The sequence below is a fragment of the Podarcis raffonei genome, chromosome 1 (assembly GCF_027172205.1).
Source record: "Podarcis raffonei isolate rPodRaf1 chromosome 1, rPodRaf1.pri, whole genome shotgun sequence".
Lineage (NCBI taxonomy): Eukaryota > Metazoa > Chordata > Lepidosauria > Squamata > Lacertidae > Podarcis > Podarcis raffonei.
Genome location: NC_070602.1, coordinates 52262593 through 52290072, shown reverse-complemented (window position 1 = coordinate 52290072; position 27480 = coordinate 52262593). Strand labels below are relative to the sequence as shown.

The window sequence follows — 27480 nt, the reverse complement described above, 5'->3', positions numbered from 1 at the left end:
TTGACCTTGCAGGTTCTTAAAAACATAAAGCAGCATATTGTGCCATTAACATTCAACACCACTGTAACAGTTGTATAAAGCATAACAGTGCAATAATTATAGGTTGTTGACTTCATCACCAGTAATTAAGCGTTATGAATTACCTGAAACAACTGTGGCAACAACATAACTTAAAGCCATAGCACATGCCTCCTGAGCAGTCTGTAGGTACACATCTCAAAATTGTATCAGTTGGAGAGTTACATGAGCGTGTTGTTGCTGCAATTTTGTATCATTGTGTCTCTTGGTGTTGGTAGTGACAAACCTTCCCAGTTCTGGGGCTATCTCTCCCAATATCCCAGGCAATGTCCCTAGACACATACCAGAGTTTGATCAACAATAAACCAAGGTCTGCTAGAAAGAGATGACACTTGGTTGGGCGCTCAACCACAAACACGTGTTGCCGTATTTGGTGATTTTGGATGGCATGTACTGCCTTCAATTATATGATACTAATTCATCTGTTGTAATATTCTTACATTGTATAAAGAGCATTTTGTGGAGTCACTTTGATTCCTGCAACATTAAGATTTTTCAGTTTTCCAAGTCTTTCCATCAGGTTTTGTTTGTTTGTTTGTTTGTTTACCAACTAATTTTAGGATAGATCTCCTTAAACTCAGTATAGCAATTCACAACTCACTTTTTTCAGTGCTATCACAGTACATTTGAGCTCATGGCGGGGCTAATGGCGGGGTTACATATTATTGCAATGAGTCTAAAACATTTGGAGGGCACCAAATTGGGAAGGCTACTCTAGAGCAGGGGTTGGCAAATTTATTTAGCCGCGGGCCAGTCCACTGTCCCTCAGACCTCGTGGTGGGCCGGAGAAGCGGCTCCGGGGGGGGGGGAGCTGTAAGAAGAGGTGAGGGGGGCAAGTAGTCCTCCCCAGCCCCAGCCACTGTGCTTACCTTCCCAGGGGCTGCCGCCACCACCATCACTGCCACCGCCGCTGCTTCTCATGGGTAGGCAGAGGGAGCTCATCCGCTCTGCTCTCTGGCCCACAGGAGTACCAGGGCAGTGGTGGAGGGAAGATGAGTGGCACAAAAGGACTGGCTCTTAAAATGGCACTCAGCCCGCTCAACCCAGCCCCCTTCCTCCTCTAGGCAGGGTAGGGAGAGGCCAGGAGAAGGGAGGGAGGAATGGCGTGGGGGGGGGAATGGCGCAGCTTAAATGAACAGGATCCCCATGCCGATCCACAGACAGTCTGTGGACCAGATCCTGAAGGCAATTGGGCCTGATCCGGCCCCTGGGCCTTAGTTTGCTGACCCCTGCTCTAGACCATAACAAGTCTCTTATGCTTTATAGCACTCCCTGGACTCTGTATAAGTCCAACATATTTTCTCTTTCATAAGGCAAGTATGTATTTTAGAAGATCTGCATCTTTTTAGAAGGCAAGTAAAAACTTCCTGTTTAGGTATACAGTGGTACCTCGGTTTTTGAGCCGAACGTTTCCACTTTCGAATGCCGAAAACCCAGAAGTAATTGCTTCCATTTTCAAACGCGCCTTGGAAGTCGAACGGCTTCCGCTGCGTGTTTTTCAGTTTTTCCAATTGAACTTGAAGCCAGCCCTTTGTGCCTTGGTTTTTGAACATTTCAGAAGTCAAACAGTCTTCCAGAACGGATTACGTTTGAGAACTGAGATACTACTGTATTCTTTTTAAAGATGTTTTATCTGAAAGGTTTTAAGCATTTTTTTTTACTTTTTAATGGCACCAAAGAGGTCTGGAGCTAACCCAGCTAGATCTATTTGAACATGCACTAATCCTGCTGAATTTATAGGTGGTAAACTGTTAGCACTCAGCCTCTGAGTACATTTTGCCCAAAGGCCTCAGCCACTTAAGAATAACAAGACGGAGCTGATAATCTTCATCTAAGGAAGACAACCAGTATGTACATTGGCCATGAAGCCAATAGCACATTTTAATTTCTGTTCTTTGCCACAGAACACATATGTTACAGCTTAAACTGAGATGCCCTGAGAGAGTCACATTTCAGGAACTGGCATGTTGCCATTCTGTAAGCTTAGTATATTTTCCACAATAATAATATTATGTAGATACATTCAGGCAGTGCAGCGTCTTTACTATTCACTTCTAAAATTCTTTTGGCACTTAACTGTCATACATCAAAACCCTTTCGTAAAAAGCAAGTCCATAATAACTGTAAGAAGATATAAGGGTGTGTGAGTGTGAGGAGGGCAGTTTTAAATTCTGCAGATAAACCAGGACTGTAAAAATGTTGCGTATGGCAATAGAATCAAAACTGCTTAAAACTGGGCATTATGCCACTTCAACTGCAGACCACTGCCTTTATTTCCAATATTCAGGCATGAGTGCCACTGCTTATTTAGTCAAAATGGCAGCACACAGACACAAGATAGGGAGGTTTCTGCATGCTTGGGGAAACTCCAAAGTTTGCAGAAATATGCAAATTCTTCAAAGGAAACACCTGGAGGGGGGCGATGAACCCACCTAAAGTCAAGTGAGGACTGAGCATGTTCATAGCCATGGAATGCTGCTGAGTGAGGGGTGGGGAAAACAGTAATGGGTGGAACAGGGAATGAATGGTATAGCTCTGAAGAAGGCATGGCTGGCTGGCTGAAATCCTGAACAGGAGCCCTATGCAATATTTTGTTGCAGGGCCCACAGGTACATTCTAGTGCAAATGGACATGCTGCTTTAATCGTCAAAGCCCTGGTTTCATGTATTTTTGACTCTGCAATGTGTTAGGATTTATGATAGCAAGCAAATTACTTCAGCTTTTTGCACTTTGCCTTATTTAGCTACATGGGCCTTCATAACATTATAAAAATCAAGCCTTTCATGTGGGTTTAAATGAGTCTACAGTGTATATTATTGGCTAAAAACTGGCTTCAAACTAAAATAACATTTCCAGGGTATCTTCTGTCCCTTGGGATTAGATGTGCTGCTGGGATGTGCACTTCTTAGTCCATAGCAAAGTGAAGGAATCAGCAATGGAATGTTGATAAACTGTACAGTTTCTGTTTTTTAAAAAGAATAACATGAAAGGTCATCATGTTTTTGAAAAATCTCTTGCAGATAAGAGGTGCTGTATGTTCTATAAACAGGAAAATTGCAGCAAGGCAGTCAGGGACACTGAGCGCTGGAAGGCTTAATGGGAAGATGATCTAGACATAAGAGGCCTGAGGGGAAATGAATTGAAGGGGGCATTTGAATTAACAGGTTCAAAAAGAAAAATAGGCTAGTGAGGAACCTCACATAGGGCCAGAACAGTGTGATTTGAGGTTTCCTGTTCATATCTGCCTTAATGGAGACAGCCCCCACGACATCGCAGGCGTTCCTCCCAGTGAAGGGAGATACGGACTTCACCTGCAGTGCATTTCAGTACTTGGCTCTTGCTCTGGCATGAAATGTAGAGGGCAGGGAGGCGCTGAGTGTAAAAGCACTTCGCCTGGCGAAAACCCTCCTGCGCTACCATTAAGAAGCAGCGGTTCTCCTGTTAGTTGGATTTTTAATTTTAATTCGCTTTAGAGTCAGGCACGTTCCAAGAGAAGATGTTGTCATCAGAATTGTGGAATTACCCAGCTGCATTGATCTGAGGTTCGGAACTGAGAAAAAGAATTCATTTGGTGTGGGCAGCAGGCAGCGGAGAGGGGAGCCTCTGGTTTCCTTTTTCCTTTGAGTTTCTTTATTAATGATTTGGCAACTGTCTCCAGATGCAAAATTTTAAAGATACAAAATGAGGTTGAATTGCAGCATGGAATAAAACTTATCTCATTTGTCTTCTTTCAGAGAAGGGTTTCTTCTTCTTCTTCTGATGCAATTTAGTGAGCTAGGCCACTAGTCAGCCACTGACTAGTGTTGCTTATTTGCTCTTGCAAATTATTAAGCTTTTATAGTTTTTGATCATTTAATTACACAAAAATTTAATGTAAACTGCTTTGAGAATATAGGTTGAGAAGTGGTATATCAGTGTTGTTAAAACCACTCTGCATGAGCTACAATTGCACAACAATTCTGGAGCAAGGGAAATATGCTTTGGGAGTGCTTTGAGTAGCATAGAAAATTTGCCCATGCCAAATGGTTATCTAAAAGCATTATTTGTTAAACTAGAGGTCATTTGTTTCTTGTTTTAAAAAGTACAGTCTACTTTTTCTCTTAGATCTTTTCCTCATAATAACGCTATACTGACTCACAAATCAGTTTCTAAACTAAATCCAGCTTGGAGGATTGCCCCTCTTTAGAAAGTCACTTTTAATGTTCAAGCAAAATTGAGATGTCATTCTTAGGTAGATTCCTTATCTTAAATTGCTGCAGATGGTTCCCATTGCCAAAAGAAATGGGTGACCGTGGCACTTTAGTCTGGTAGCAGATCATCATTTTTAAGATAGTTGGAAGTGAATTCAGAGAGGCTTCATTTCCTGTAATGTGAGCACACACTCACATGTTTCTTCTGTCCCGCAGCTCTGGTAATCAAACAGATTTGGTGGGTTTTTGAAAGCGTAGAGTAACTTATAACACAGATATGTAGAAAATAATTGCATATACATTTCTGGACAATCCTGCTGCTGTATCAGCAATCCACTAATTTGGCATAGTGTAGCTGGGATCTTATGCACTTCCAGCTGCAAAGTTGAAAGGAAAACAATTCCACTTTAAACTGCACAGAATATAGTGACGCTGGTGGACATTAGCTCAGCATCCACAACAGCTGGAGAAAATATTGTACATAAGAATGTATTGCTCTCTCTCTCTCTCTCTCTCACACACACACACACACACATGAGTGATGCATGGAAGGGACTGGGAGTATGGAAGGGTAATAGAGAAATACATTCCAAGTCCATCCAGTCCCCTCCATGCCCCAAACACATGCAACACAGCCAATAGACACAATCTTCACCCACCTTTGCCCCAGTCACTGATGCATTCCAGTGATCCCTGCAGGTGGGATTCAAATCCCTTTACAGTACAAACACACACTGCCTGCTTTTGATAAGCAGACACACAGGGAAGGAAGGGCTGATAGTCCAACCTGATGCTCAGCCAGCTCTGCAGCTCACTAGGGAGAAGGCATGTTTGGAGTAAAATCCAAGCAAAGGCTTCCTGTTCTACCTGGAGAACAATGATCCTCTGAGGAGAAATGTTTTTGTCAGGAAAGAGTAAAGGAAGACAGTAGGCTAAGCAACAATGGGAATTGCAGTTGAGCTGTCACAGGGAGAGAGCCTGTGACCCCCCCCCCCCCGATAGTTTACCAGGATAATGGGAAATGGGAAAGGGGGAGAGTCAAATCCCACCAGAGGAAATTAAAAGAAAACACTCATTTTGCGTGCCCAGCCAGCAATGAACTAGGGCTGCCATAAGTCCAGACTGACATATCCAGAAGTTGTCAGATGAAAATAGCATTCAGGTGGTATTTCAAAAAATATCCAGGAAAACCCAGGTGTATGCCAACCCATGTCGGAAGTGTTATTTTTATGGCAAATTTCCTTTAAAAACAGTGGAACCTCGGTTTTCAAACGTAATCCGTTCCGGAAGACTGTTCGACTTCCAAAACCAAAAATCAAAGGGCTGTTGGCAATTTCAATTGGGGGGGGGAATGGAGAGAAACCCGCCTCGGAAGCCATTTGAGTTCCACAAAACGTTTGAAAACTGGAACACTTACTTTTGGGTTTTTGGCATTCGGGAGTCAAGATTTGACTGTACAATGGTACCTCAGGTTACATATGCTTCAGGTTACATACACTTCAGGTTACAGACTCCACTAACCCAGAAATAGTGCTTCAGGTTAAGAACTTTGCTTCAGGAGGAGAACAGAAATCGTGCTCTGGCGGCGCGGTGGCAGCAGGAGGCCCCATTAGCTAAAGTGGTGCTTCAGGTTAAGAACAGTTTTAGGTTAAGAACGGACCTCCAGAACAAATTAATTACTTAACCTGAGGTACCACTGTAGCTCAAAAACTTCAATTTTTTGGGGAAATTTTGCAATAACTCAACAACTTTGCCAAAAAAAGTTCAACAACTTTAACCCTAAATGAACACAATGTGACAAAGACAACCAGAGAAGACAGAGAACACACTCACAGAGCAGCTCTGTGAAAGCAGCCATGAAAGCAGTGATGGGCACACATAGAGGGGGCATCTGTAATCATCTTGTAGCCCAGACCAAAATTGTAAATATAAGAACTAAGAACTGCATATGCTGATATGGCCTCAGGCAACAGCACAGGTTTTGGATGCATGAGGATCCACAGCCTAATTGTAGTATATTAGCTAAAAAAAAGAAGCAGCACACCACAGTTCAATGGCACAGCTATTTACAGGGCGTGGTTCATGGACCAATAACCTCATAAAGCTAATTGTTTTGCTCTTTTGTGCCTCAATATGCTTTTCACTCTGCCCAGCATGCTTCATCTCACCCAAGAACAGGGGTCAGCAACCTTTTTCAGCCTCAGACCATGTGGTGGGCTGGACTATATTTTTTTTGGTGGAGGGGGTGGGGTGGGGAAATGAATGAACTCCTATGCCCCACAAATAACCCAGAGATGCATTTTAAATAAAAGCACACATTCTACTCATGTAAAAACATGCTGATTCCCAGACTGTCCATGGACTGGACTGAGGCAGTGATTGGGCCGCATCTGGCTCACGGGCCTTAGGTTGCCTACCCCTGCCCAAGAACATCCCTCTCATGTTCCATTTGCTTGGTTCTTCCTCCTGCTTACTGTAGGAGTTCAGCAGTCCTTATTATTAGTGCTCTCCTGAAACTTTCTCCCACTTCATTTTAATCAGTTACTGAGAATATAATTTGCGTTATCAAAGGGGAGACAATTTCTTTGTGAAATTTTTATAGGTGGGGTGCAAGGTTGTGCCTCGCTTCCCTTTCAAGGAGGCTAGGGTGTGTTTGTGAGTATGCTTTCTACAAGTCCATGCTTGCCTTTCCCAAAAAACCCACAACATCCTTGGTTGGGCTTTCCTGGAAGGCTTGGAGGCTGCCACCTGTGTTCCTTAATTTATTTATTTTTTAATGCAAAGCCTTCTTTACTTTTAAAGAAATCAGTGTAGAAATACGTTTTTAAAGGTAAAAAAAAATTGCTTCCCTTAAAAATATATTGAGTGCTTCATGTGATAGCTCCTCCCATGGGACCGTTTCAGATTAGCAAGTACAGGATAAATAATTTAATTCCAACATGCATGTTTTCACACCAACAGGAACCAGGGGAATTGTGCGCTATTATTTCCCCCCACTTTTACTAGAACCCATGTGGCTAGAATATTGTCAAGATGCAGATCCTGAGTCTAGTAGGGCATGGCCTGGATCCCCCTCTTTTGGTCCTATTCTGAGGCAGCTGAGGTAACTGGCAAATGGGGGTGGGAAGGACTCCTGCTTGCTGATTCCTTACTAACAGATGACCAGCAAATGTTAAACAAGCAAAAGAAAAAGAAAAGAAAAGAACAGCATAATGAAGGCGTAAAGTTCTTCCTTGTATGCAAGTCTGATCAATATAAAACCAGAGTCATGTAGACCTGTGGAGCACAACCTCTCATCTGAGTTGTTGTTGTTTTTTGTTTATCAACCACTCTCAATCCTAACCTGATAACTGCCATTTGTCCAGATTTTAATTTGTCTGAATTAACTTTAAGATGTATTTTAATTAATTGATGCCTGTTTTTATGTATACAGTGGTACCTCGGGTTACAGACACTCAGGTTACAGACTCCGCTAACCCAGAAATAGTACCTCGGGTTAAGAACTTTGCTTCAGGATGAGAACAGAAATTGTGCAGTGGTGGTGTGGCGGCAGCAGGAGGCCCCATTTGCTAAAGTGGTGCTTCAGGTTAAGAACAGTTTCAGATTAAGAATGGACCTCCGGAATGAATTAATTCCTTACCTGAGGTACCACTGTATTGTGTTATTTATATGATGTTAGCCACTCTGAGCCCAGTTCCAGCTGGGGAGGGCGGAGTACAAATAAAATTTATTATTATTATTATTATTAATTTGTGACTCACCTTCCACATATGTGTTCCAAGGTGATTTGCAGGCATATCCTTAAAAACAGCTAAAATAATTTTTAAAAAGGTACAAGAACAACTGAGCATAGATTTAAAAAACAACACAAAGTTAACAACTAAGGCAGAGATCTTTTCATCTAGGTGTAAAAGCTTGTCCTATCCAGCTGGGTTGCCTGGCAGGATTTATATACACTGTAGGTATGCCTACAAAGCCAGTGGAGTCTGAAGTGTAGGTGTTTATGACATCAGGCCTTGCAGCCCAGGAAGCATGGTTAGAATTGCTTCAGAAACTGGTTGCGAGTATGCCCGTTAGCATTTTTTGTGAGAAAGAGATGCTTTATTTATTTATTTATTTATTTATTTATTTATTTATTTATTTGGGTATACTGGCCTTATTTTGTATATCTCAAGGTGGTTCACAACAACTACAATGTAAAAACACAAAATATATAATCAAAAGAACAACTCCCCCTTCCCCCCGTACAAACCAATAAATTCGCCTCCACAAGCATGTTTATAAAAGGGGTATAACTTGTTAATCCGCTAAAGACCTGGTTGAAGAATTATTGTTTAAATTACATGATCGAAATTAATTAATGTTCCACAGCATTTTTGGATGCTTTTTTAAAATGGGTACTAGCATATTGAATTTTGTTTCATGAGTCAGAACATTTAAAACATCCTTCTAACAATATTCCAAGTTAGTAGCCTAGATAATTTTTTACTAGGCAGATCATGGCTGTAAGTGTACTACAGAATGCTTTGTCAATTAAATATGATACTTCTGCTTTCAAGTTGTATGACAGGGCATGCCAGTTGTGAGTGATGTCGTCTCAGGAGATTGAGAAGTATCAGTTTGTCTGAGAGGATTAAAAGTTTTCCTCACACTGGTGAGGAAAGGATTATAAACTTTCAAGGCTTCTTCTGTTTGGGAAACATGGTGTACTGGGAAGGATGAAGGGGGGGGATGCAGCAGAAATAACTTCTTTCTAAGAACATTTTTCTAACATTTCATCTGTAGGTAAATACTGGTTAATTTCTAGTTTGGCCCAGTTGATGCTATTCTAAATTACTTCACAGTCCTTATTTTTTTACTAACCTAGGTTTTGTTGCAGGATTGTTTTGGTTTTTACAACCTGCCTTATAGCCACATTTTTCCTCACATCAATCATGCATTATCAGAAGTTCTTTCATTCCGTGGTCCAGCTGTGGGCATCTGCAGGAATGTTCCCTGAGGAGTAACACTTCATTTACATTTCATTATTTATTAATAACCAAATGAGCATAATTAGCATCAGAGAACTACCATTTTTAGTAGACCTGGTGACTGAGCAGCACTGAGGACTGAGTACACCTGGCCTCTGATAAAGGGGTTTATTGTTTCTCAATAGGCAGACATATTGTTCATGGACAGATCTGACATACAAAGCATTGTCCCTCCACCTACAGCTAAAATCCTAATTTTTTTTCTCCAACCCCCTCCAGCTCTTAATTGCACTGTGCTACAATCCGCTTTAAAGCACCTATATTTGTCTTATCATAGACTTAAATCCAGGCCCTTTTTTCAGCTGGAACTTGTCAGACCTCTCAGGTGGGTGCCATTGCTATTATAAGAAAATGATACATTAGTATACATGTAATATATAAGTTATAATTATTGGTCAACACCGTCTTCAGGTTCAGTCATGATTACAGTCAAAAGCTGTCCTCCTCCTAAACCAAATTTCTAGACCTCTAGCCAGAAAAGATGCTGTCTGTTCTCATCATGTTATATGAGCAATACTGTACTCGGCGCATTTGAGCAATGTTAAGTATTCTGTTAAGAAGCAGCAAAAATAGGAAGGCCGGGAGAGACCTGTGTCATTACTTTTTTTTTAAGTCTTAGAAAATTTACAAGGATTCTTTTTAGTGGTGTTTTGAAAATGTCTTAGCATAGAGTGCATGTCTCACACTAAGGTGATATATTGTTCGCTTAAGCTCCCGATGGGCTATTCCTGTGTTTGTTCCTTTTTAGTTGCTCTTGCAAAGAGTTGCAAGTTCTGCTTCTTTTAAGTGGTGCAGAGGGGAATGCTGCCGCGTGCTACTTCCTGGCCAATAATGTATTCTGCTGAAGTGAACAAGTCAGGCTGTAGAACAAACTTATACATTCTCTTATTTTGCAGCAGCATTTTGCTCACAAATCACATGGACTTCAGTGAGCTAGCTTATAAATATGTTGTTGTTGGCATTCAAGAGACAATGGAGTGTGCCTCTGGTGGTGAAGTAAAACTGTTGCTTGGGAGCACCAAAGTGACCTCCCTGGAGTGCAGGCCTGAGGTCCTGGGCCGCCCAGATGACAAGACTAATGTGGTCCAAAGGAAAGCAGAGCAATATGTTTGGCACCAGCTCAGCTGCAGGAGTTGCCATCCAATCATCTTGGAGACTCCACCCTGGATTTGTGTAGGGTTTACTCTTTAGCTTTTTCTTCTCCCAAAGATATCCCACAAGATAAACGGATACAAAATCCTTCCAGTAGCACCTTAGAGACCAACTAAGTTTGTTATTGGTATGAGCTTTCATGTGCATGCACGAAATGTTCACCATGTCTCATACCAATAACAAACTTAGTTGGTCTCTAAGGTGCTACTGGAAGGAGTTTTTTTATTTTGTTTCGACTACGGCAGACCAACACGGCTACCTACCTGTAAAGATAATGGATGTTTAGGATCAGAGTTTTCCTTCTAGATGGGTCACCTTCTCAGGTTGATGAGCTCCATCTGCCCCTCACTAGAGGGCTACAGCACATGCAGAACTGCCTTCATGACTGTTGGACCCACTATCGATCTGGTCCACTCAATCTGCTAGAGCCTGTCTTTGCATGCAGGGGAAGTCCCTAACTCATCAAAGGTTTGAGAGCCATCGGCTACCCTCACCTGGCTTAGCCAGCCAGTTAAAGTCATTTCCCAGAGTATGGCTGCTGTTGCAATCTGACAGTTTCTGGGAGCCACAGGTGAGTGCAGGGTGGGGACCAAAGATGGACAAACTACCCCAGAAGGAGCACAATGTGACCCCCACCATACGTATCTCCCCACCCTTCCATATAACCCAGTTTATAAATAAACAGGCAAGAAGTGAATTGAACTATCACATTAATCTGGAGCATATTTTTTATTTGTTGTTGTGAGACGCTTTGATTATATAATCAAAATTTGTTTGTTTTCTTGAGATAATGCTTTTAGGCTTTGGACTGATCTCACAGTTAAGACCCTCATGTAAAAAAAGGTTTCTGTTTAGGGATAAGGAAGACATTCAGTTTGGCCAAATTTGCACTTCCCCAAACAATGTTAAAATTGAAAGACAGCTACCCTTTGATGTTCATGCTTTTCCAGTTTTTATGATTCAGGCAAACAATGCACAATAGGGGAAAGTGAGTAAAAGTGTATATATTGGTAAAAAATAGCTATAAAACACATTATACTAGAGGAAATAGCTTGCAAAATGTGTATTTTAGGAAAATATGTATATGTCAATATGCATTTTAGGAGAAAATACTGTTGCATTATCATAAGGAATTTTAAAAATAATTCACAGAAGTGATGAGGAAATGTGGGGCAATGACTTTAAGACTCAAAAAGAAAGGAAGAAACAAAGAAGCCAAAAGTGACTGATTTCTCTACCCCTAGTTTTGATTCCTCATGGGCATTATAGTATATGGCAATGCTTATTACATGGATCTTCTGCTCCACATGTAAAAGCTCCATGTCCACTGCTGCTGGGAATGTACATCAATGTTGTGCACATCCTCTTTGCAGCAACCCCCCTCTGTTTGAACAACATTATATTTTATGTTGTATATTTTTATGGTACTTTTATTATATTGATGTTGTGTTTTTGTATAGCACTTAAATATTTTTAAATATTAAGTGGTTTAGAAATACTTTTTAAAAATAATGAATGAATGAATGACTACAGAGTGAGAAATGTGAATAAGGCACTCCAGAATGTTTAACCTACAATGCTGATTCTCATTATGTTTCTCTACAGAACCTCACCAGTAGAGGTTACAACCCTAGTATTGTTTATTTGATTTCCTTATCTTCATTTAAGAGGAGAGAGAACTGAGCTGAGCTGCGAGATCCTGATCTTGCCAGAGGTGAAGAAACTGCTTTATTTGCTGCCAGTACACTTCAATAGGAGTCTGCAGTTTTTGGCTAGTCTTGGTTCCTCCCTGCTGTGGGCTGGATGGAGGCAAGCATCTCTGCCCCACAACAAAGGAAACTTGTCAACATTTCCTGCAGGAGGGGAGTAGCCAAGCTTCTACTGCAGATGTTCAGAACCCCACCACAAAGTAGTAGCTACAGGAGTACCCTCCCCACTGCTGCTCTTTCCTTCAGAAAAGTGGGGAGCATGTACTTTGGCTGCTGCTCAACGGGAATCAATAGCTACAGGATCCTTTGCTCCTTTCTCCTGCAGAAAAGAGAGACAGGGAGCATTCTTTCAACCCTCTGGCTTTCATCCTAGCTTTGGCCCAGAGGAGGATGTGAGGATCATCACAAAACTGATGGGCTTATCTCCACTCACCCCTACAGCTTCAAATCAGAAAGAAAGGATTTTCACTCATGCTTCCCATAGGATGGCACCACACTCATAGGCGCAAGTGTAACTGCAAAAATCTCTACCTCTTTTTATTTGCTAATATTTTTGGAGGCTGATGTTTGTTAGAAAAGTAGCATGTAAAGGAGAGGACTTCTTTAGAATCCTGCTGCTTGATGTGCCAGTTTTCTATGTGCGGTTCCCACCTACTGTCCAGGAAAATCAGTGCCACTTAGTTTCTGTACCTGTGTAAGATTCAGTCTATATCAGTGCTTTGTTCTGAGTCCAAGTACCAGGTTGACATAGTTTTCAAGTCTTTTTCTTTAAATATACTGTGTGGTATGTGTCTCTGTGTGTACACATACACATATAGCCTTACATTGCAGCCACATTCAGTCTCTGCTCAACAGCTGAATTCACATAGATAGCTCATTACCTTTGGTGACTGGCCACATAGCACAAACAAACTTGTTGTACACTCATTATCATGTAGGATTATTGGGACAGAGCAAGGCTGGCTTTGTTACCTGAACACTCTCCATTGACAACTGACTTGCACTTCAGATGCATCCACCATATGGATCTGCAACACCCAGATCCACCCTAACAATATTTCTTCAGTATGAAAGGCTAAGCAGGGTTTTGAATCCAAAGAGAACGGGAGAGTTCATCTTGAAGCAGTAGCGAGGAAAGTCAGGGTTTGGAGGGATGTGCAGCTGCAAAAAGATCAATGACAACAACTAGGTTGGAAAAAGGGGCCTTAGGAAATGATCTATACCAGCTGATGTTGATAGGGGAGGAAGAATGTGCCTTCAGAACCTAATGGGGTGGGGCATGTTTGGGTATGGACAGGAAAGGCAAGCCTGTAGACTGTCTCTTCTCATTTGCTTTTATGGCTGCTGCTTAGAAGAATCACTTAAGCAGCCCAGGAAAATTCATCTGACAACTGATGATGTTTGTGTCTAGACCACAGAAATTGGCTAGGGGTCTGTAAAATGAAAGTGGGAAATTAGTTCTTGGAACTGGATAAGGCTTGTGTTTGTGATGTGGGGAAAAGAGTTGAGGCATAGTTTAGTTTGGTTATAGCACTGTACTCTTTTGGGACTCCTGATTTTACAATGCAGCTTGCTTTTTTGTAGCAGCAGGATAAAAATGAGATCTGTTTGTTTATTATGATTATTGGGTTAAATTTAATTGTGTAGTTTCTTTCCACTGCACCCCCTTCAATTTATATAAGACTGGAAGGAGAGAATTAACTCTTTGTTTTCCAATAGATGGTTTTGCTCAAGCAGTATGTTTAACTGAATAGGCCTTACCCTACATCTCAGGGTAACCCTGAGAGTCATTGAATTGTTTTAATGATTCATGGGATCATTCATCCCAACCTCTGGTTTAAATGGCAGGCATTGCTGTGGCCAACTCTGAACATTTTAGTTGGCTCAGATGGATTCTTTCACATATAGTTTGTAATAAACCCGAAGCTGTACTGTGCACACTGGGCCTTTACTTGAGCTGCGCTTGGATCAAAATTCCACACACCCCTTTTTGGAACGATGAACAAAAATATGCCTGGTGGTTTCAAATTGCAGATTATAGGGGCTAAAACAAAACAGTCCTTTTAAAGACAAAGTATTTCAAGCTGTTGCTATGTAATTGAGTTAAGTAATAGCAATTCCAGTTTCTCTGTAGCAAAGTATATATAAAATATAGTTTGCTTTTGTTTTCAGAGGTTTTGTCATCATTATATTTTTCTATTTTTCTTGTCCTGATTTCAGTACATAGTTCACAAATCCACATTTTAAAGTTTCAGCTAATGCCACTATCGCCCTCTTCACTTCATGGAACAAGCATGTATGCGAAAAACAGGCCCTGTGGACCCACCCCTCCCACAAATATTTAACAGATTGTGAATATGAACAGCATATATTGGCTGGTGCTCTCTGCCACACCAGACTCTTGTTTGCTCACATGGCAAAGGTGTCTGGCAAGCATAGGACAAAAAGCAGAATTCTGAAGGTTTGTTTTCTATACCCGTAAACCACCCATTTAACTTTAGGTTATTAGTACTGCAAATTCTCAGTTTAGTGGCTCAAGCAACAGGTATTAGCTAAACCCAGTTCTCTTCCTATAGTCAGTATAACTGATGTAGGGAGTGTTCACTGATACCCTGTGCCCAAGGGCCCCCAGAAACCTGAAGCCAGTCCTGGCTGTATGCTTCACTGAGCTGTCTCTATGCTTTAAAGGGGGACTATTTCATTTTATGTCATTTGGGCTTATGCAGCATATTGTCATGTTTTTCTTCTAAGGCCTAACAGTCTGAGAGCCCATGATGTTTATGCATTGTTGATGTTAAGTGTGGAGCATTGGATAGGAGATTGCCTGGAAGCCCCATGTATCCCACTAACTTTCCTGGGTTTCCCTAAAGAAACTGTTCATTTTCTACTCTTATCTGTCTTCCTGGCTCGAGCATCTCTCTCTCTCTCTCTCTCTCTCTCTCTCTCTCTCTCCAGTTCAGAATTATGACTTGTAGTAAAAGTAGAATCTGTCTAGACTTTGAATTGCTTAGTAAGGAGGTGGTGAAACAGATGCATCAATTGTAAGCTGATGATACAGTAATTTTCTGGCTCATCCAATAACTCTCTAAATGCATTTCAAAGAGGATTCAATTTATTAGCAGCCTTTGTTGCTAGGTATAAACCCCTGGACGTAAATCAAAGCATGGCTGGAAGTAATGAAATGGCGCAGTACGGCTAGGCAAATGTCTGATTAGGGATTGGAAGCTGTCATGTCCTACCCCTAGAAGAGAACCCCATCATTGGAGTCAATGTTTTGGAAGATTTATGACCTGTGATGTAGTGCCCCCTTATTTAGAAATTGTCAGTTTATGGGACCATTTGTTTTTCTTCATCCATGGTGACTTACTTTCTTGATAGAATGTGGAGAGGGTAAAGGAGGCATCTGAACGAATCCCAGCCTGACTTCTAATTTTTGTGCACTGTTACAAATGCTTCAAAATTATTGAATGTAGTGACACACTAGGCGGGAAGCTTGGCTGGTGACTGAATACTCTGATGATTACTTCATCCCCTCCAGTAGTCAGACTGAGCCAGCTAAAAAACAACAACAACAACAAAGTCCCAGAAGTGACTGTGATGCTCAGCCCCCAAGCAGGATCTGCACTGCTCACTGGATGAAGGTGAACTGCAGCCTTTTTTTGAACATCAGGGAAAGAGCCAGGTGTTGCAACGAAATAGAAAAGATACATCAAGTCCCTTAAGGAAAGCTACATTGTTGGCTGTGCCACAGATGTGCTGCATGAGTTTTGTCCTTGCTTCCAAATCTCTTTGCCTCTTCTATTAGGTGAAGTCCAGTTCTCAGAGATGGTGCAGCTTTTCTCATCCTCTGTTGGCCATGTTGATAGGCTTGCATTGTACAGAAGGTAAAGGACCCCTGACAGTTAAGTCCAGTTGTGAACGACTCTGGGCTTGCGGTGCTCATCTCGCTTTACTGGCTGAGGGAGCCGATGTTTGTCCGCAGATAGTTTTTCCGGGTCATGTGGCCAGCATGACTAAGCCGCTTCTATCGAAACCAGAGCAGTACACGGAAACACAGTTTACCTTCCCGCCAGAGCGGTAACTATTTATCTACTTGCACTTTGCTATGCTTTTGAACTGCTAGGCTGGCAGGAGCAGGGACCGAGCAACGGGACCTCACCCTGTTGCGGGGATTCGAACTGCTGACCTTCCGATCGGCCGGCCACTAAGGTGGCCAGTCTGAAAACTGGGTGGAGCTCATAGCTTTACAGTACTTGCAAAGCAGGAAGCTTTACTCTCGGGAGCATGTGGGACAGCAGAAGGGTAATGGGAGCAATGTGTAGTGGATCCCATCCTTCAGCTTGCATTTCATTGTGGCTACACCTCCATAAGCTGTAAGCTGTAAGGAGAAGTAACCACAGAGAGGGTAAGGACTCCCATGCATGCCAGGAGCCTTAATCTGCTTCCCAATATGTAAGAGGGAAAATAGAATCATAGAATTGTAAAGTTGGAAGGGGCCCTGAGGACCAACCCCCTGCAATGCAGAAATATGCAGCTGTCCCATACAGGGATCAAACCTGCAACCTTGGCATTATCAGCACCGCACTCTAACCACTGATATACTAAGCCTTTAATGGCTGACTAGGTCAGATTTTTCTTTATTGAAGTGAAAAGCCAGTACAGTATGCAGATAAGGAAAATTGAATATTCTCTAACAAAAATCAAAAACCTGTGTGAAGAGTCGTGTGTTTCTGTATACACATGCCTGTAACTAACCCTTCCCTAAAGCTGTGTAATTCCACCCCCCCCCTTTTGCATTCTGGCTGCTACCTAAAGGAGTGCCTCCCTCAGAGTCATAGGCAAGGACAATTATCTGGGTCTCTCCCAGTAAGCGGAATTGCTACAAAATTGACTTGGTATCATACTGACAGGAGGGTTCTTCAGTTAGAACCTTAGCAATGTGCGGGGCAGACAGGAACCAGAGATCATCTGACCCTTTCAGACATGGTTGACGGCTTTTGAACATCCATTCCTGTCTGCCTTTCCTTACGGGACTAGGGGAATACACTCAAACTTACCTGTAAATGTATTTTCTGACCGAATGATGGAAAACTTAGTCCTCTATTTGTTGTAATATGCTTGCTTACTTAGTCAAGACACTGCTTGACAGAGGTGCTATGATGGAGTGTTCTTTAATCAGCCAGTCTTGAACTTTAATTTGCTGAAAGCTGTTTTGGGAGCTGCGCTCCCAGGGGTACAGGGAGGGTTATGGGAGCTGAGTGGGCCAGTTGTACACATAATTTCCCAGGTGCTGGATGTAGTGCTGTGAACTAGTTACGAGTGATAAAAGAGGGGTGTATACTTAGCAGTGTAAGGGATGAATTTTTTCAATAAATTTGTGTGATGTTAAGTTGTATGCGTAGTTAAAAGAACTGACCACCCTGCAGATTTGGTTTTTGGAATGTGGTAAATATGGGGTTCGCAAACACTAATGTGGCATCTCGGAATATCAGCTATAGACTGGTATGAAGAGATGTTAGCCATAAGCAAGTGGCATGCATGGGAGAAGTATGAATTACTGTACTGAATGTAAGTATTCCTGGACAGAAAGCCGGTAAGAAGGAGCAAGTTCATTTCTCATAACATTATGCATCTTACTTCTCTGTTTCCATCAAGGAACGTAGGGAGATGCCTTCTATTGTGTCAGATCATTGGGCCATCTAGCTCAGTAATTCCTACACTGAATGGCAGCAGCTCATCAGCTTTTGAGGGCTTTGGCCAAGGTGGTTGAATTATCCTAAGTTGTCTTGTCAGAAGAATAAATATGTGCAGCCCAATGATATGCATGCATGTTTACTTGGAAGAATGCTCAATTGAATTTGGCCCAAGACTATAGCTGAAACTGTTTTAAAGCATGCACCAGGCACAGGAACTACCAGAATGTTCTCTAATTGCTATCTTCTGTATTTTTTTTGCAGTCTGATTTCTAAGGCTGTTGTTTATTTCCCCAGACAAATATGCTGGCTGCATAGTAATACTGCAACTTTCCCTTCAAGTCAATAGCAGACATTATGGGGTTCATGAATTTCTATAGATGATCAAGCTGTTGATAAAGACTTACTCTAAAAGGAGGCACCTTTTTCTGGAACTTTGCTCTAAAAGGAGGCACCTTTTTCTGGAACTTTGCACACAAGGGTTGTGAGACTTCCAGCCATAGCAGCCCCCTGGAGCATTATGTGTGCTTATAAAGGTATTAAGGAATAGAAAGCTTGATAGCTGCCTCAAGCTGAGAAGGAAATGCTGTAAGAGGAGGATTAATCTTAGGGCAATGAATTTTAAAGACTTACTTCTTTTATGTGTTGTGGAAAGCTATCAAAATGCTAATGGTCTACTGCCTTAACCTTCAACAGACACTTTTTATTTCTTAATATGTTCAGTGTTTTGTAAACAACTAATTTAATGGTGGACTGTTGGGAAGATAGTGGTTCCCTTGTACACATCATGGCGTTAGTCATATTTGGAAGGTTTCTGCTGCTGTTTTCATGAGCTACAAAGAGGGAGGAGATGTAATGTTCCCCTCCTGACAATATGTTGAATTATTATTATTATTTATTAAACTAATTAAACAGCTCTGCCTCCAAATTAATTAGGGATAGGATCCACTGCTGGATTGGCCCAGGACCAACTTTTGGAGGGTGGGGGCGGAGCGTGGATCAGGGCCACAGGTTGCATGGGGTGGGCCAATACACATCCCTAATAAACACCTGCTCTGAAAGTGCTGCTTCTACAATCTTCAAGGCAGTCTCCTTGTCCTGTAAAAAAGCACCCCCAAACCCAAGAACTAAAATTTCACAGGTTAATAGTTTGGACTTTACTGTCTTTAGAGTTGCAGACTTTGGGCACTTCCAGACTGTTTCTATTTTTAGATGGGATTCAGTCACATACTGGCAAATCCAGGTTCTATAATTATAGCTTAATGCCTTGTACAACAAACCCACTTCTCCAAAAATTCAGACTTTTGGTGATAAGGAAAGGGATGGGAAAGTGTGGCATAACACATGCTTTGATGCAACTAACCCCTCAGCAAACAGATTAGGATGCATGATCAATAAATAGGTTGTCTAGAAACACCCTTCCTTGCTTAAGTGTGCCCTGGACCTTTGGAGAGACTTAAAATAATTATTTGAAGGTAAATGCACAGCTAATGTGGAACTTTCTGATTGACGACTTCATTAACAGTAGGCAACATTTGCACCCTTCTGATCCCTAATCATCTGAAATAATAAAAAGATTTTTTGAGAGTTAAAAGTAGCAAAGATAGATATCAAATGATGCTTACAGCTGACTTAAGCATGATGGTGCTGTGGGTTAAACCACAGAGACTAGGGCTTGCCGATCAGAAGGTCGGTGGTTCAAATCCCCATGACTGGGTGAGCTCATGTTGCTCAGTCCCTCCTCCTGCCAACCTAGCAGTTCAAAAGCATGAAGTGCTGCTCTGATTCACCAGAAGCGGCTTAGTCATGCTGGCCACATGACCTGTACGCCGGCTCCCTCAGCCAGTAAAGCGAGATGAGCGCCGCAACCCCAGAGTCGGTCACGACTGGACCTAACGGTCAGGGGTCCCTTTACCTTTACCTTTACTCTCCTACATCTTTATTACTTGTACAATTCCATGAACTTTTTGGCAGCTAGCTATTCTGAACCAGGTTCTGTTTGCTCTCTTTTCTTAAAAAATATTACCATGCACTTGGCTGTTTGGAGATGCTTCGTGATGATGATGTTGTTGTTTGTTTAGTCGTTTAGTCGTGATCAACTCTTTATCACCCCATGGACCAGAGCACGCCAGGCACTCCTGTCTTCCACTGCCTCCTGCAGTTTGGTCAAACTCATGCTGGTAGCTTCGAGAACATGATACGTTTCATGATACGTTTGTTTAAAAGAGATTTTGGCTACCACGTCATAGCCGTGTGGATGGTTTGAGTTGTTTTATTTTATGTTTTGTATTTGATCGAAAACTTTGTATCTCAATAGTCTAAGTCAATATTTTGGATAGTGTGTTATCCACATGGTTTCTGTTGGCAAATATATGCAAGATAATTGACCATTTTGTTTATTTTGTTTCTAGTGAAATGAAATTTATTGTTTCTAGAACAAGAGGTGGGGAAAGAGATTTTGCTATATTGCATTTTGTAGGCAACATTGTACTTCAGTCATCTTTGAGATATCAACATCAGTCAGATTCTGGTAATAAATATCTGAGACAGACATCCCATTACCCTTCTGTGAAATATTCTGGAACAATGGAGCTGCCTGTACTTACATGTAATCATGACTAGTGAGACATATTTTTTTCTTTCTGTGGGATGTTCTGTTTCATAGAACTGCAGGCTTGAGGGTTGCAGTCACCATTGGGCCCTCCAGTGAGCATTTTAAAAGTTATTTTTACCACTGAACAGTATTTTTATAGCAGCTACTTTAATCTTTTTCTGCTGCTCCAGTCAACCACTCTTTGTTTTCTTACTTTTGATCTAAAGTTTGTGGCAATCCAGGGTAGGGAGAAAGAGAGATGATACAAAGCTTGGTCTTGGGGATCAAGTGGGTATATTTAAAGCACAACTATGGGAACAAAGATTCTTGGAATAATGTCGTGTTCATATTTGTTGCCACTTTCATCCTTGAGGATGAGAGCTGCAAAATGTGTAAAGTTTTGATTGGTTCCATATCTCTTGGTGAAAACGGTTTGCCCTTAGCTTGGTTTGGCATCCCCCATCCCAAATATACCAATATACAGGCAATCTTTCTGTGGGCCACTGGCAGAGGAAGAAGAGTGTGGGGGGAGTGCACCGCCCCTGGCAGTGCGATCCCAGTAGAGTGCCATTGCTGCTCCCCCCCACGTGCTGGGTGCCACGTCCTTGCAGGCAGTGTGCCCTGCCCCCGGGACGCGCGCCCTGCCCCTGCAGGCAGTGTGCCCCGCCCCCGGGACGCGCGCCAGACCACCCCCTGGTGCCGGAGCATGAGGCTCCGCCACTGCTGTGAGCTGATCTTTGCCAGATTTGACCTGGGCAACTTTATGTTGTTGTTTTAAAAAACATATGAGCTGGATAAACCACCAGCAACAACCAAGGATTTATATGAGATTACAAATAACTCATACAGAAAGGACTGGCTGGCAGTAGCAGGGAATGCACTTTACACTGAGATTGAAGACGTGATGACCAGCGAGCAGAGTGTTGGGTTTAGAGGAGAATTTAAATTGCGGGCTTGGCCTAAATGCAATTCATAGCCTTGGGCTTTTTCAGCTTTAGAACTTCATAAAATAAGAATACCATGGGTTTAATTTTCAGGATTGCTACAAAAAACTATGAGGGTGTTGTATGTTCACTGAGCCATAGGAATAGTGTGAATTTAAAATCCTCAGCCTTGTAGAACTAAGAGGTTTTTCCCCATCACAGAATCACTCTTTGGAGTTGATAATGTCGCTGAACTCTCACTTCCAGGTATGAGTTTCCAAGCAAAACCATTATAAGTTAGGCAGGGCTTGCCCATCTCAAATGGTTGGGGAAAAAATCAAATTCAAACTATGGAAGTGTAGTGGGCAGAAGATTTTTTTTTTAATATGCATGCATGTTGGCATCTGTCTGTCTCGAAAGACAATGGAGTGTGCCTCCAGGGGTGAAGTCAAACTGCTGGAGAATCACAGTGCCTGCTGTGGCTGCAGAGACCAGTAACTTGTAAATGCTACCTCCTGCATTGCTTTTGCAGCACTTAAGTGACCTCCCCTGTGCAGTGTGTATGAAGGTTCACATGATGAGGAGTGGGGGGGGGGGAGCTATCCTGGGATAGTGCAGAAGCTGGTTATTACACTACAGTTTATCTTTATTCACCAGCTTTCCTGAAAGCATGACTTATATCTTCCATTATTCATTTCTTACAAAAGCAAACTTACTCTCTTGCCTTATGCCCTGCTCGGTCTGCCTCAAAACCTGGGATTGCTGCAGTTTGTTGCCATCTTCTCCTCTCTTTGCATTGCTCTAGCAGCCACAGTCAGGATTTATTTCTCACACATGCCAGAGGTTTAGCATCCAGCATTTATGACATGGATCATGGCATACAGTGGAATATGGGTGCAGTCAAAATCCATATGCGCTTGGCTTTTCCTGAATAATGCAGATTTGATTCAATGGGAATTAGGATTAATACTGGATTTAAGTTTCTCATAGTTGGCTGGCAATAACCTAATCTTCTTAAGGGTTGCAGGCAGGCATCATTTCTCTGAATGTGTTTAACATTTTCAAAACCGATAAAAAATTGAAATTTGATACTGAGGGACTTCAACCCCAGAGCCATCGAAAATGCAGCACTTTACACTGCTATCTTTAAGGCAGTCTTTTAATTTCCTTAATATATGACATTCACCTAGGTTCCAATACTAGGTTCCTAGTACGCACTTAACAGTAATATTTGTTCACTTTACTTTTTGGAGCGTAGTGCCTGTGATGACTTTCAGAATCTGAATGGATTACATTTTTCAACTTGACAAAATGTCATCTTCAGATGCAGACAAATGCTTGCATCAGGGCAGTGAATGCCTGGATGTTAGTCTTTTTGCTTGGTGGTTTCTGTAGCTCCTGGGATTGTTAATGGCCCTTAGTACAGAAAGATGGTTCCGTGTGAATCTGTGTCTGGCATGCACACACAATGAGTGGAACAATTCAGTTCTACTCTAAGTTTTTCTAAAGTTTCTAAGTTTGGTCTTGATCCATCTGGTAATGGCTTGGAGACTGTGCCTAAGTCAACAGGGTCTGAGGGCTAGTGTGGAAAGCATCCTGGATTAAAGTTATTATTTTTAAAAGTTTACAAAATTTTGCTTCAGAAAATACAGTACCGTTCAGGATTTGATGCTCTATATGTATCATATGTTCGAATCCCCACGGCAGGGGTGCGCTCCCGTTGCTAGGTCCCAGCGCCTGCCAACCTAGCAGTTCGAAAGCACCCTCGGGTGCAGATAAATAGGGACCGCTTACTGGCAGGAAGGTAAACGGCGTTTCCGTGTGCTGTGCTGGCTCGCCAGATGCAGCTTTGTCACGCTGGCCACGTGACCCGGAAGTGTCTCCGGACAGCGCTGGCCCTCGGCCTCTTAAGTGAGATGGGCGCACAATCCTAGAGTCTGTCAAGACTGGCCCGTACGGGCAGGGGTACCTTTACCTTTACCTTTACTATGTATCATATGTACAAGACAAGTATTTTTGTGTGCATAATTCTACCTAGAATCATAGAATCATAGAATCATAGAATCATAGAATCATAGAGTTGGAAGAGACCACAAGGGCCATCGAGTCCAACCCCCTGCCAAGCAGGAAACACCATCAGAGCACTCCTGACATATGGTTGTCAAGCCTCTGCTTAAAGACCTCCAAAGAAGGAGACTCCACCACACTTCTTGGCATCAAATTCCACTGTCGAACAGCTCTTACTGTCAGGAAGTTCTTCCTAATGTTTAGGTGGAATCTTCTTTCTTGTAGTTTGGATCCATTGCTCCGTGTCCGCTTCTCTGGAGCAGCAGAAAACAACCTTTCTCCCTCCTCTATGTGACATCCTTTTATATATTTGAACATGGCTATCATATCACCCCTTAACCTCCTCTTCTCCAGGCTAAACATGCCCAGCTCCCTTAGCCGTTCCTCATAAGGCATCGTTTCCAGGCCTTTGACCATTTTGGCTGCCCTCCTCTGGACACGTTCCAGTTTGTCAGTGTCCTTCTTGAACTGTGGTGCCCAGAACTGGACACAGTACTCCAGGTGAAGTCTGACCAGAGCAGAATACAGTGGCACTATTACTTCCCTTGATCTAGATGCTATACTCCTATTGATGCAGCCCAGAATTGCATTGGCTTTTTTTAGCTGCCGCGTCACACTGTTGGCTCATGTCAAGTTTGTGGTCTACCAAGACTCCTAGATCCTTTTCACATGTAGTGCTCTCAAGCCAGGTGTCACCCATCTTGTACCTGTAACTAGTCAGACTTTTGGAGGAAAAGCTAATAATACACAGGCAGCTTAGACATTAGTGGACACTCAGTGTTTTAATTCCATTCAAAACAGATTACTCCTCCATGAGGAAGGGTAGGAGAGGAACTGGACTACCACAATTATTTTAGCAAATAAATAAAGTAACAACTTGATTAAGATTTGAGAGCTACCAACTTCCAGTACACTCCTGGTGTTAATATGACTCGGTCTCTATACTGCCAGCATCCACTCCTTGTTTAATATGACCAGGAAAGTGCAAATCATGTCCAGTTGATTTGGATTCAAGCAGAGGTGCCCCAAGCAAAGCTTGGTCTGGGAAGAAAAAGCACATTTGGAGCTGTTGATTAAAGCAAAGGAAATCTAATCACATTGTTTCTTTCTCTTTTTTAATCCTGGTCCACAGAAATTAGTTGTGAGAAAAGATCGAGGGGGAAATAGGAAGATAACTGCAATTCCAGTGGAAGGAAAGGAAGTCATCACCAGGGCACAAGGTTTGCCTATCTTAATTTACAGCAGTTGTCTTCAACTGGTCCAGACTTGAGACCCACCTCAGACACCCAACTTACAACATGAGACCAACTTTCACATTTTCATCAGGCCTGAAATCCAGTGTACAGAAAATAAATCTGCAGAACATCCATTTCCCTTAGGTAGCAGTTGTTCTTTGTTAGATGCTGTAGTTTTTGGGTGTTTATAGGTGGGCAGATTCTCCTACTCTAAAGCAAAACAAAAAGTATGTCCCTCTTTCATTTTGCAATGCCTTTCCATTTTATGTATTCGTTTCATTAATAACTAAATAAAAACTGGCTAGTTTTCTCTCCAAACTCACAGTGAGATACTAAGGTTGTAGTCATGTGAACTTACTTGAGAGTAAGTTTTGTTAAAATGGGGTGGGGGGAGAAGCCACACCTAGGCTTTCCCCACTCTATGCCCCACCCTTCTTCCCCCCATTGCAACTGCTAAGCCCTTTTTCACACACACACACACACACACACACACACACACACACACACACACACACATTATGAAGCACCCAGCTTCTCTTTTTCTTCAGCCTCATCTGTACCTAGGGTATCACTTTCACTTATATTCCCACACTGCTTCCTTCCCTCTACTTTTCTGCCAACCCCTTGCCAAAAAAACCTTGCAAGGCTCCCTATGTGAAAAAGAGGCTCCTCTGAACATGTGCAGAGTGTCTTTCTCTCCCCCCCCCGATCTTCTTGATATTCTCAATTTTCCTTCTCCATGCCCTCCCCCAGGATCCCCCTTTTGGCACACACTCACCATTTGCCTGTTGGGGGTTCTTCTTTCCCCAGTTCCTCCTTTGATACATGCCCATTAGCCCCCCCCCCCATGGTTTTATGTCCTTGGTACAGCCCACTTTCCCTTTTCTCGCCCTTTCTCCCTCCCCTTCTGGTAAACCCTACTTCCCACCCACCTTTAAAGACCTATGATTTAGAGGATTCGGTTTTATTTGTTCGAAGAGCTAGGCTGGATCTAGACACATCAAAGAAGCGTTTCAGTTAGACGTTTTGTAAATCTAAACAGGGAAAACAGATAGAGAAAAACGGGATTCCATAGTGCCATCTGGTGGCACAATGTTATATTGCATATAAATCACTTTTTCTTTACCAGTTTAGCTGAGTCCCTAGTTAGCACTCACCAGGAGTAGTGTACTTGTGATTCTGACATGCTTTTGGGGCTGCAATCTCAAGTGAGTAGGAAAATGTTTCAGTGATTAAAGTTCTGAGATCTGGTAACCTAGACATACATTTCCTATTTGGAAATTGATCAGGCATGTTCTGTGCGTATAATTCATAGCTGGATTACCGTATTTTTCCCTCTATAACACGCAGATTTTTTCTCCTAAAAAGGAAAGGGAAATGTCTGTGCGTGTTATTGAGCGAATGTGTGGTCCCTGGAGCCGAAAAATCAGGCAAATATCAAATCGCGCTTCACGGAGAAGGGAAATCTGAAAAAAGGAAGTGGCTGCTTTCCTGCATTCTGCCTCAGGGTCTTACTGCCCACCCTCCTCTGTTTCCTTGCTGTGTTTGCTGAAACGGAACAAAGAGCAGGGAAAGCCCCTCCCCTCCAGGCAAGCAGAGAGGAAAGCAGACTGTGTTCCTTCTATTTCCTCTCTGTGCTCCGGTGCTGCTGGGGGAGAGGGAGAGAGAGAGAGGGTGGGAGGGAGAGAGAGAGAGAGAGAGAGAGAGAGAGAGAGAGAGAGAGAGATGGCTGGCTTGGGTGGGGGGAAACGTTTGCCTTTCTTTTCTCCCTCCCGCTAAAACCCTCTCCTGCATTCTTAGCCAGCTGCTTCTCTGCACACCACCTCATGTCCCTTCTTTGTTTTTCCTTCGCTCCCCATTTAAAATGTGGTTACAAAGCATGGATCCACATGGATCCTCAGGATCTTTGCATTGGGTCACCCCAAATTCACCATCAGATCACATAGCATGTCCATGGCTACAGCCTGCACCAAAAAAATCACGCACCCACTGTTGCCTGGGGCTGCAATGGTGCAAAAATGTGGTTACAAAGCATGGATCCACAGGGATCCTCAGGATCTTTGCATTCGGTCACCCCAAATTCACCATCAGATCACATAGCATGTCCATGGCTACAGCCTGCACCAGAAAAATCACGCACCCACTGTTGCCTGGGGCTGCAATGGTGCAAAAACGTGGTTACAAAGCATGGATCCACAGGAATTCTCAGGATTTTTGCATTGGGTCACCCCAAATTCACCATCAGATCACATGTCTGTGGCCACAGCATGAAGCACAAAAATGATACATCCACTGTTTCATTCAGAATGTTTTTTCCCTTGTTTTCCTCCTCTAAAAACGATGTGCGTGTTATGGTCAGGTGCGTGTTATAGAGCGAAAAATACGGTATATATTAATTTCACGGGATGGATTAGGATGTGAACAAGTCAATGCAGTGTAAGTAGTGCACATTTTCCCCCAGAAAGTGTCACCTAATCAATACCAAACAAATTAGAATTCAGCTTCCCTATTGATCCAGTAATAAATTATTATAATGGAAACCTTTCGGGAAAGAAAACATTTTTTGGGACAAGTTTTAGACTCAAACTATAATACTATGTTGAATGAGGGGGAAAATGGATTACAAGCAAAACACGTAAAGATTCCACTACTGTTTTCTATTGGAACAATTGGTTAATAACTATGTGACACAGCAGACACAGCATTTGTTGATTTTGTTGCTGCTAATAGGCTGTAGGCAAAACGGATACAACATTGTATTGTGGAGCAGAGAATTGTGGAGTATTTTCAAAATAAATTGAGGATAATTC

General features: G+C 42.4%; 1 protein-coding gene across 2 annotated transcripts in view; it reads left to right on the top strand.

Annotated features, from left to right (window-relative positions):
• The window catches only part of TSPAN18 (tetraspanin 18), a 148902-nt gene that overhangs the window by 7709 nt on the left and 113713 nt on the right, over positions 1-27480 (top strand). The window contains exon 2 of one of the 2 annotated variants that reach the window (XM_053387479.1): positions 24568-24655. The exons of the other annotated variant lie outside the window; for it this stretch is intronic. The gene's annotated coding sequence lies outside the window, so the exon portion shown is untranslated. The remainder of the gene's footprint in view (positions 1-24567; positions 24656-27480) is intronic. 2 annotated transcript variants of the gene reach the window in all.